This window comes from Lepus europaeus, chromosome 10 (assembly GCF_033115175.1).
Source record: "Lepus europaeus isolate LE1 chromosome 10, mLepTim1.pri, whole genome shotgun sequence".
Lineage (NCBI taxonomy): Eukaryota > Metazoa > Chordata > Mammalia > Lagomorpha > Leporidae > Lepus > Lepus europaeus.
The window spans coordinates 92,931,109-92,941,255 of record NC_084836.1 but is presented as its reverse complement, the minus strand read 5'-3'; positions in this window follow the sequence as shown (position 1 = coordinate 92,941,255).

Genomic DNA, 10,147 nt, shown 5'->3' with positions numbered 1-10,147 from the left:
ACACATTCATACCGTAGCAAAACTCCAAAATCCCACATGATCTGCCTCTAATCCCGATCCCTGCTAATGTGTCTGGGAAAGTAGCGGAGGATGACCCAAGTCCCTGGACCCCTGCACCCACATGGGAGACCCGAAAGAAGCTCCTGACTTCTGGCTTTGGGCTGGCCTTGCCCTGACAATTGCAGCATTGCAGCCATTTGGGGAGTGAACTAGTGGATGAAAGATTTCTCTCTCTCTCTCCTCCTTCTCTTTCTTTTCCAACTCCTCTCTCTGTAATTCTGCAATTCAAATAAATAAATAAAATTTTAAAATAATGCCATGAAGGTTTAAACACTGTGGTTAATTCTCACTAAAAGCATAAGAAGTAAAAGAAGTAGCATAACAAGATAATAATAGCATGATACTAACACTAATAACAGCATGATACTATTAGTAACTTTGCTGTTGAATATTATTAAGTATCTCACTTATATTATCTGATCACTTGGTATCTCATCTCATAAAATCAGCAAGTGTAATATCATGACCATTTATAAACCAAGAAAAATGAATATGATTGTACAAAATTAAAATATTAATATACTAGCATATAGTTTCTGTCACAGTAAGTCGGATACCTTTGTTTCCCAGTTAAGATTATGAGCTACAGGAAGGTGAATACCTTGCATTATTTATTTTTATATTTCTAGTTCCTAGTCTGTACCTGGACCAGAAGAAATTGTTTTTCAAAGTATAATTTTTGTTGCCTGGTGTCACAAAGTTAGATAACACATGGCTGTAATAAAAATCAAATTCTTGTGCTTTTCAATATAACACATGCACTACTCATTAAAATGCAACACATCATGTGTGTTTTTTAATAAGTGAAAAAAAAATAAGTGAACACAATAACTTTGAGTGGGTCTAGTGATACATCATCCATCAAAGCATGAGTCAAAGAACCCAGCAGGAAGCAGATGACACATTCAAGCTGTGGAATCCAGGAGAGTTAATCAAGGAACCACATGGGTACTCCAGAAAGTTCATGAGAAATGTATATTATAATGTGCATAATATGTACAACATCTTTGTCTATACATCCCCAGAAATAGGTACTTACTTATTCTCAAGGTAACACACTCCATCCTTAACATCATATTAATAAACCTTTTCCTTTTGTGTGGAAATAAATTTATTTTAAATCTATTTTCCCATGAGCCTTTTGAAGTACCAGGATATTACAAAGGCCAGAAAGGAAAACAAGGAATAATGCAGGGCTCTGGGTCTAGAAATAATAGTAGGGAGCTATTACCCTCCAAGAGCTGAAGAGTTAAGGATATGTGCTTTCCAGAACTCCTGGAGAGAGCTGTATGGGCAGTTTGACAGCTGCTGGGCTCAGTAGATGCTAATAGTTAACTCACTGAGATTCAACAGACAGGGATCAAGGAGAATAAACACCTTTAGCTTCCCCCACCCCTTCTCCTACCCATCTCACCTTGAAGTACCCCATGACTGAAGTCAACCTTAAGACAAAGAACATCCAGTTTAGCATTGCAGAGACCAAGGAAAAGAGCAAGGAAAGAATTATGGGGAATGGGTGTGGAGGGGTCTACAGATAAGGAGCATTTTTAGCCTCAATCCTTAAGTGAGAAACATGGGATTCACTTGAATACTTAGCCCACGCTAGAGTGGAGACTGAGGAGGCTGATGTACTTGGAAGGACCTGCTGTGCTAAGAGGGCTGCTGCCAATCTTTGGAAGAGTAACTTGTTCTTGTCAAGAAGCATAAACAGATGGGATCTACGGTTTAACTCACTACTTCTGTGTGCAGCTGTCAGTTGCAGCTACAGTAGTGAGCTCCAGAGGGTTGCAGACTGCAGTTTGTATCCAAGATCTTCCATAGCACAACTGGCACACTCTTTGCACAGTAAGCACAGGCTCAGTCAATCCACACTGCTAGTATCAAAGCATATTCTTCATTAATTGAATGTGACAGTGCATTTACTACTCCTTTTTATAGAGAACAAAATACTGATTCAAAGATTGTTCTAACTATGAACTCCAAACAACACACACCAGAAGCCAATAAATCAGTTTGGTCTATTTCTTTATGAATAGATTCTTCTGTGTGGTGGGTCATATTTAGTCCTAACTTGCAAGATCTCAATACTGCTTGCCCTGGCTCAGCCAGCAGTAGTCTTTCCTTTAACTTATTTGGTATGGCTTTTCCTCTTAGGCCATCATGATCTCAGCTGTATTAGTGTGCAACTTGTACACAGAATATTAAGGAAATGACCTTATAAATCTCTTCTCAGTAAAGGTTAGGTTCAGACTTCTGGTGGCCAAAAACCGGGATGAATACATCTGGTTCCATCATGGTATGACCCTAACAACCTCATTAGCTCCTCCAGACTTTGGTATTTCCATCTATGGAAAAAAGACATTTAACTTCTCTTCTTATATCTTTGGGATATTGAAATCTCTGAAATGCTATCTAATTATAAGATATTATAACATGCCATATATAGCTACATAAATATGAGTATCAAACATCAGAAAGCATGTACATGTGGCTTTTGTTTTCTACAGAACAGCTCATGAAATGGCATGAATTAACTGTACTAGAGGAAGGCGTTTTATTTCACTCTGTAGTGAAACCTCATGAAAATGGAAAAGTCTCTCACTGGTTTTAAGGTTCAGATTTCCCATGTGAGATGGGAATGATAATATTTACCTCTAGAAGTAAAAGAAAAGAAAAAGCAGTTAAAAAATAAAGTTCCACATGAAGAAAAGTTACTGCTGACACCAGCGTTGATGATGAATCATAACATTCAAGACATCAATTTATTTTGATGTTACACAAATAATGTTTTGTTATTCTTGACTAGTATTAGAGTCAGAATTCTAAACTGTGAAAATGAGAATTTTCAGGATTTCTACAAAGAACATATGAAAGTCATAACCTAAATTATTTTGGCCAAGAGGAAGCAAACCTTGGATTGCAAAGAGAAAGAACACAAAAGAATTGATTAAAAGCAAACAAATGAAATATTTTATAAATTTAGTAGAATTTAAGTTTAACAGTGGGCATGTTAACACTCATATCATTTCTCTTCTGCCACAATAATGTGTTATAAATTGCCTCAGAGCACAGTAGTTTAAACAACAGACATTTATTCCTGCTGATAGGATGTTAATCAGGTGGACAGGTCTTTGGATAGTGACTGGACGAGTTCATATGCCTGCAATCAGCTGTGGATTGAGAGTCAACCTTGTAGACTTTGGCTGGAGGAATTTGTATGCTTGGGGTGAGCTGGCTCTAAGCTAGTCTAAGATGGTCTGACATGGATCGACTAAGCTTTCTTCCATTGCTTTCTTACATCCCTCCCGCAGAATAACCAAGGATTATCCTTAAGATGCCTGGGCATGGTTGAGGTATTGGGTCAGAACTGGCAAATTTTATTTCAGTACCATGCTTCTGGGTAAAGCAAATCACTAACACAGCTCGTATTTTGGGATTTGAGAAACAGACTCCATGATCAGACGGGAGGAAATGTGATTTCACATTGCAAATACTGGCTATGTGGAGAGTTAGAGAATTGGGGCCATTTGAGAACTGAGTCTGCCTCATCATTCCTGTTGAATTTCCTTATGAGCAGTAGTGAAAGGTTTATAAACATCTGGGAAGCTTCAGAAATTTGGACAATTCTACACCAGTATGACACTACAATAGGCAGACTGTGTAAAAGAAGCCAAATTTGTACTTAGAGGGGCCTATAAGACATGCCAACTATTTTTATGGATGTACAAGTTTGGCTGATATATTATTTTCTAATGTCAGAAAAACCCCATTTGTACAACTTGAGTAATCAAATCAGATGCAGTAACTGGTGTGGCAACCGACCACCTCTCAGCTTTCCTTTTATCAGGCTAATTCTTTAGTCACTATTTATTGGATTTAATTTACAGAATAAACATGTCATTTTCTGAAAGCTTCCATTTCACTTGCTTATATTTTTAGAAAGAAAGTTATCTTTCCTTCCTCACATTTGGAAATGTGGACTATAATACAAAGGGCAGTTCTATAGTTTAGCGGTACATATTTGGACTGAAAAGAATATGTGAGATGGAAAAAGAATTTATAATTCTTTGCTTCTATAGCTGTAGATGATTTTTTCATTTCAACATGATGCTCCAAAAAGGAATTTAAATTGACAATCGCATTTCTTGACTTGCCTTTCTTTTTTAAAGATTTATTTATTTATTTGAATGGCAAAGTGAGAGAGAGAGACACACACAGAGACAGAGAGAGAGAGATATCTTCCACCCACTGGTTCACTCCCCAAATGGCTGTAGTAGCTGGAGCTGGGCCGATTCGAAGCCAGGAAGCCAGGAGCTTCTTTCCATCTCCTGCATCAGTTCAGGTATCCAGGTACTTGGGCCATCTTCTACAGCTTTCCCAGACATATTAGCAGGGAACTGAGTCAGAAATGGAGCAGCCAGGATTCAAACCAGTGCCTATATGGGATGCCAGCCACTCAGGCAGCAACTTTACCCACTACGACACAGTACCAGCCCCTTGGCCTTTCTGAACGATACTTTTTTTGCTTATGTAAATATTGAATATGGAGAAAATAAAATAAAAGGATATTATTGGGAAAATAAAATGGCTAATGAAATCACCTAAATCATTAGAGAGAAAATGTAATTTATACTCATATAATTAAGAAAACAGCAATTATATGTTTTTAGATATTTCAAAATTCACCAAAGGCAACTTCTCAGCCACAGTCATTCCTGAGAGAGGGGGTCTGAATGGATAAAATATAGTAATAATTCATTTAGAGATGGCCACAGTTTTCTAGTCAACATGAAGTGGTAAAACAATATTAAATGTTATACTACAAAAACTATGCATGGGCTTCAAATATATTTTGCACCAAAATAAATCTAACTTTCAAAAAGAAATAAGTAAGTAAAAATTTTAAAAAAGAAAAAAATGTTATGCCACAGGGACAGCATTGTGGCACTGCAGGTTAAGCTGTTTCTTGCAACACTGGCATCCCATATCGGAGCATCAGTTTCAAGTCCTGGCTGCTCAGGTACTAATCCAGCTTCCTGCTAATGAGCCTAGGAAGGCAACAGAAGGTGGCCTAAGTACTCGAACCCCTGCCACCTACAAAGGAGACCAGGATGGAGTTCCTGGGTTTGGCTTCAGTCTGGTACAGACCTGGCTTGCTTTTGCAGCTATTTGGGGTGTGAACCAGCTGATAGAATCTCCTCTCTCTCCCTCTCTCTCTCTCTCACTCACTCACTCATTCTGACTCTGTCACTCTACCTTTTCAATGAGTAAATAATGAATAAATCTTTTAAAAATGTGTTGCTTTGATCTGTGATATTTTTACTGATTCTACTAAGGCTCTAACACAGAGAATTTAAAGTAATATGTATATAAGAGTTCTATGTCAAAACTGCTGTTATTCTGATACTTCATTAAATTTTAATTAGAACTCATGTTTCTTTTGAATTTTCTGTTCCTGCAGCCTGTTGAGTTGCTTTGGAACCTAAAGGCCTACATCAATCTAAATACTGTATATAAAGATGAAAATTTTGTTCAGGCTTTGGGCTTAAGAGTTGCGTTTTGTCTTTTATCTACCTAGCATTACTTAATGTCTAGCTTTACCTCTTGCCCACTGAATTCATGCATTTATTTATGTGGGATATTTATAAAATTTTAAAATAATAATTTTGAATCCTGTGTTGCAGAAAACTGAGTTTTGGATTCAAATTCTGCTCCTGCATTACTAATTATACATAACTGATAAGGATGTAGTTAGCATCACTAAGCCTCATTTTCCTCACCTTTAAATCAGTGATAATAATGTTTCTTATTTTGTCAGACTGTTGAATTGACACACTGAGTTAATCTGCATAAAGTAAACATGGAGTTAGCCTTCTATGAATAATAATGGGCAGAAGTCACACCTAATTTAAAATATATCAATATCAACTATTAGAATGATCTTTTCTGGGAAATATGATCAGTGTAAATTTTTTCTTACATTGGAAATTCCTCTTCAGAGGAAAAAATAGTGATAGTGAAGTTACTCATTGAATAACCCTGTCTGGCTATACTACAGAATGAAATGCACTTAATAAGCTCTGCCCATGACCTTATAGCTTTTATTCAAAATTTTTTCCTCAAATGTTTATAATCAACTGGAAGACAAAGATTATCAGATGTTTGTTGGAAGTATCTGGTATGGAAAAATGGAGACACAGCAAGCAGACACTAAAAGCAATCTAGTGGAACATAGACTAGCCATTAGAAGACTTTAAAAATAAACATAGTAGATTAACTTTATGGAGGGAACTGGAAACAAGATCTAGATGCTATGAAAATGATCATTCAGAGAAGAAAAATAACTATAAAATTAAAGACTTGGTAATGAAGAAGAGAAAAAATGAAATATAAGAATTAAAAGGTAAGAAATTGAAAAATAAGAAAAAATTGAAATATAAGAAAAGAAAGCAAAAGATAAAGTCCTAGAAGATAGTGTTGGTGACCCAATATCCAAAACAAAGGGTATTCCAGAAAGGAAGCAAATGAAGGACTGGAAGTAACCAGTGAAATAATTTATGAAAATTCCCTTGAACTATAAAACATCATTTTCTAAATTACAAGGGCCCAATAAGTGTCCAGAACAAAGAATGAGGATAAACCAAATCAATGTCCAGAATTCACATAAATTCAGAATACTGGTGACAAAATGGTAGCTCAATATGTTTCCAGAGGAAGAAATACTTCCCATGTGGAGGATCAAGAAACACAACCAAACTTCTCAAAAGTAATCCCTTCTAAAAGACATTGAGAGAAAGAAAGCTTTACAAATTCTGAGAAAATATGACTTCTAAGCTAGAATATTTCTGTTCGGCCAATTCATCAATTAATCATGAGGATCACATTAAAGGCATTTTCATACATATCAGCTCTTAAATTTAACCTTCTTTTCACACTTTCTCAGGAAGTCACAGAAGGGTCAACTCTTAGAAAAGCAGAAAATTAAGCACAAATGAAGAAGACCAGAACCAAAAGTTACAGTACGGGAAACACACAAGGAGAATTCTCAGCCGGACTGTGAAAGGAAGCTTCTAGACAACAGTGGTGCAGAGAATCCAGGGCAAAAAGAATCCAACTTAGAGCAGAGTATCCAGAAAAGACCTCTTCAAGAAAAAGAGATATAATACTCATTGTGTTTTAATATATTACAAGGTGCTTTCAACAATTGAGGCTATGTCTGTCTTGAATTATTGGTAAGCACAGAACAAACTGATTAAATGATAAAACAAGGCATACCGAACACAAATATTGAACGAGAAATGAAAAGTAATTATGGCAGTTGCATAACTCAGACTCAACTCTGAGTATGTATATATAATAAAGAAATATAAAGTATGAGAATTATGTATCACATAATATATATAACTACAATGTAAATGTGAACATTTAGAGCTAACCAAAATTAAGAAAAATCCACAACCCTGATGGGATAATGAGAGCAACCATAAAAGATGAGAAGAAGGGGGCTGGCTCTGTGGTGTGGCAGGTAAAGCCGCTGCCTGCAGTGCCAGCATCCCATATGGGTGCCGGTTCATGTCCTGGCTGCTTCACTTCCAATGCAGCTCTCGGCTATGGCCTGGGAAAGAAAATGACCCAAGTCCTTGGGCTCCTGCTCCCGCGTGGAAGACCTGGAAGAAGCTCCTGGCTCCTGGCTTCGAAATGCCACAGCTCTGGCCGTTGTGGCTATTTGGGGAGTGTGCCAGCAGATGGAAGACCTCTCTCTCTGCCTCTGCCTCTCTGTAACTCTGCCTTTCAAATAAATAAATAAATCTTAAAAAAAAAAAAAAAAAGATGAGAAGAGGATGGTGCAAAACAAAGCATTCTCTCTTCTGTTAAAGTCAACAGATAGTGAACAGAATGAATCATTAAAGTAGTAATATAAGTTTATTATTTAATAAGATGGGGCTAAATGTCGAAAGAATCAACTGGAACAATTGAAAGTACTTATATCTGCAGAGAGAGAACTTGTGTGTGGGTAGAACAGGTGGCTGCTTCTATTTATAAGAAGCTTTGTAGATTTACTTGATCCTTGAAAAGTAAGTGTATGAATGATGTGATGAAAATTAAATGTGAATATTAGAAACAATGTACTATGAAATTACTCTTAGTGGTTCAGTGTTTCGTGAGATAAAGACAAATATTTTCCAAAATAAACACATTTGCAGGAGCTCTTAAACATGCATGCATTCACAAACACACACATTGACATCACCACCAACAACTATTTTCTAGATGTGAAATGTATTTTTTCTGTGAGTACTGCAGTTCTTTGTCTAGCCTCTATCTATAGATTTTATCACACATTTTTGAGAAACCAAACCTGTTTAGCAACTTTACAGCTAAGGCTAGTCAGTCAACAGAAAGCAGTGAACAACCTTCTGCCTCCTTCCTCTCGAATAAAGCCCAAAACACAAATATAGGATACTTTATTACTAAAAAAATGTTTCCCAAAATACACCAAGATAATGATTGGTGTCATCAAATTTATAAAAGCCTTTAACTATATGTGAGATGAGAAATTAAATACGTTCAAAAGGAATAATAATTCTTTAATTAATCTTAATATTTAGCAACTTATAATCAGTAATGTCTTTTTTCTGAATATGACTGGATATTATTCTATGAAGATAAAAGTCAGTTCTCATAACACTCAAGCATCATAAAGAAAGGAGGTATTGTGACAAATTAGTCTCTGACTATGGAAATTAAACAGTGAGTTGGCCTTCTCATATGGCTTAATCTTGGTATTCCACCATAGTACTTGAAAATATGCTCACAAAAATAGTAGCGTGAATAACCAGATAATCAGTCCGTTACCTGTGTAACGAATCTGTGATAAAAACAAGGCAAATGGAATACAGTTCTGTGTTATCAGCATGGATTTTTTTGCCCAACTTCAGTAATCCATCAAAGCACAGCACGTTACTCCACAATAAGCAGTTGGCCATAGCTATTTTTTGAAGAATACACATCTCAGGAAATGAGGCTTAAGAGTCTCACCTGTGATTATTTTATGTAAAATAAAATAATTCGATTATTTTCAATATCAAGATATTCTTTGATAATTATTGGAACACTAGTGAATCACCTAATTGTGGCATTAACAGATTACACAGGTGGTTCCCAACTCAGCAGTAAATACCAATCCCCTGGGTTTCTGTCTGAAATGTACCCTCTATTAGAGTAATTTTGGGCCAGAGCCCAAGGTTTCTGAGAATCTCCCAAACAATACTGATACTATTGGTCCATGGATCACCAGTTGGATAACATGGTGCTATGAGTTCATTTGCTGGATTTCTAGGTTTCATATGTTCGCATGAAAAAGAAAACTTAATTATAGAGTCCAACAGATTGCCTATCACACAGTAGGAACTCAACATATTTTGGGTAACTATGCTATCCTTGGGAAAGTATAGAGTAGAAAGAAAGCCCCCAGAGAATGGGCTTAAGTCATATTAATGAAAGGGAGGCTATTAGCTATATATGCATGGTGCAGTTTTATACTTGATATTTTATACTTGAGTTATTTAAATAAAGCCAATGAAAAGTACAATTTTAATAACTGAATTTCTCAAGTATTTGCAGAGAAGATAAATTTGCACACTTATAAATTAGACACTTCAAACATTCTTTTATGAGGAACCTGTGTTTTGTGAGGTGATTTCCTTAGATGTTTCAGTATTATGGATTTTGCTGTTGCCAGCCTGTCTTTTTGTTATTACATGGTTGTTATGGGCTAAGAGCTTTTTCCAGGTCTTCCACGCTGGTGTAGGGGCCCAAGGACTTGGGCCATCTTGTACTGCTTTCCCAGGCCATAGCAGAGAGCTGGATTGGAAGTAGAGCAGCTGGGTCTCGAACAAGCATCCATATGGGATGCCGGCGCTTCAAGCCAGGGCATTAACCTGCTGCACCACAGTGCTAGCCCGTATAGAATAATTTTTAAAACTTTTTTTGAGCAAATGAGGGGGAGAGAGAGACAGAGAGAGAGTTGTTCCGTCTGTTGGTTTACTTCCCAAATATCTGCAGCAGTTGGGACTGGATCATGTCA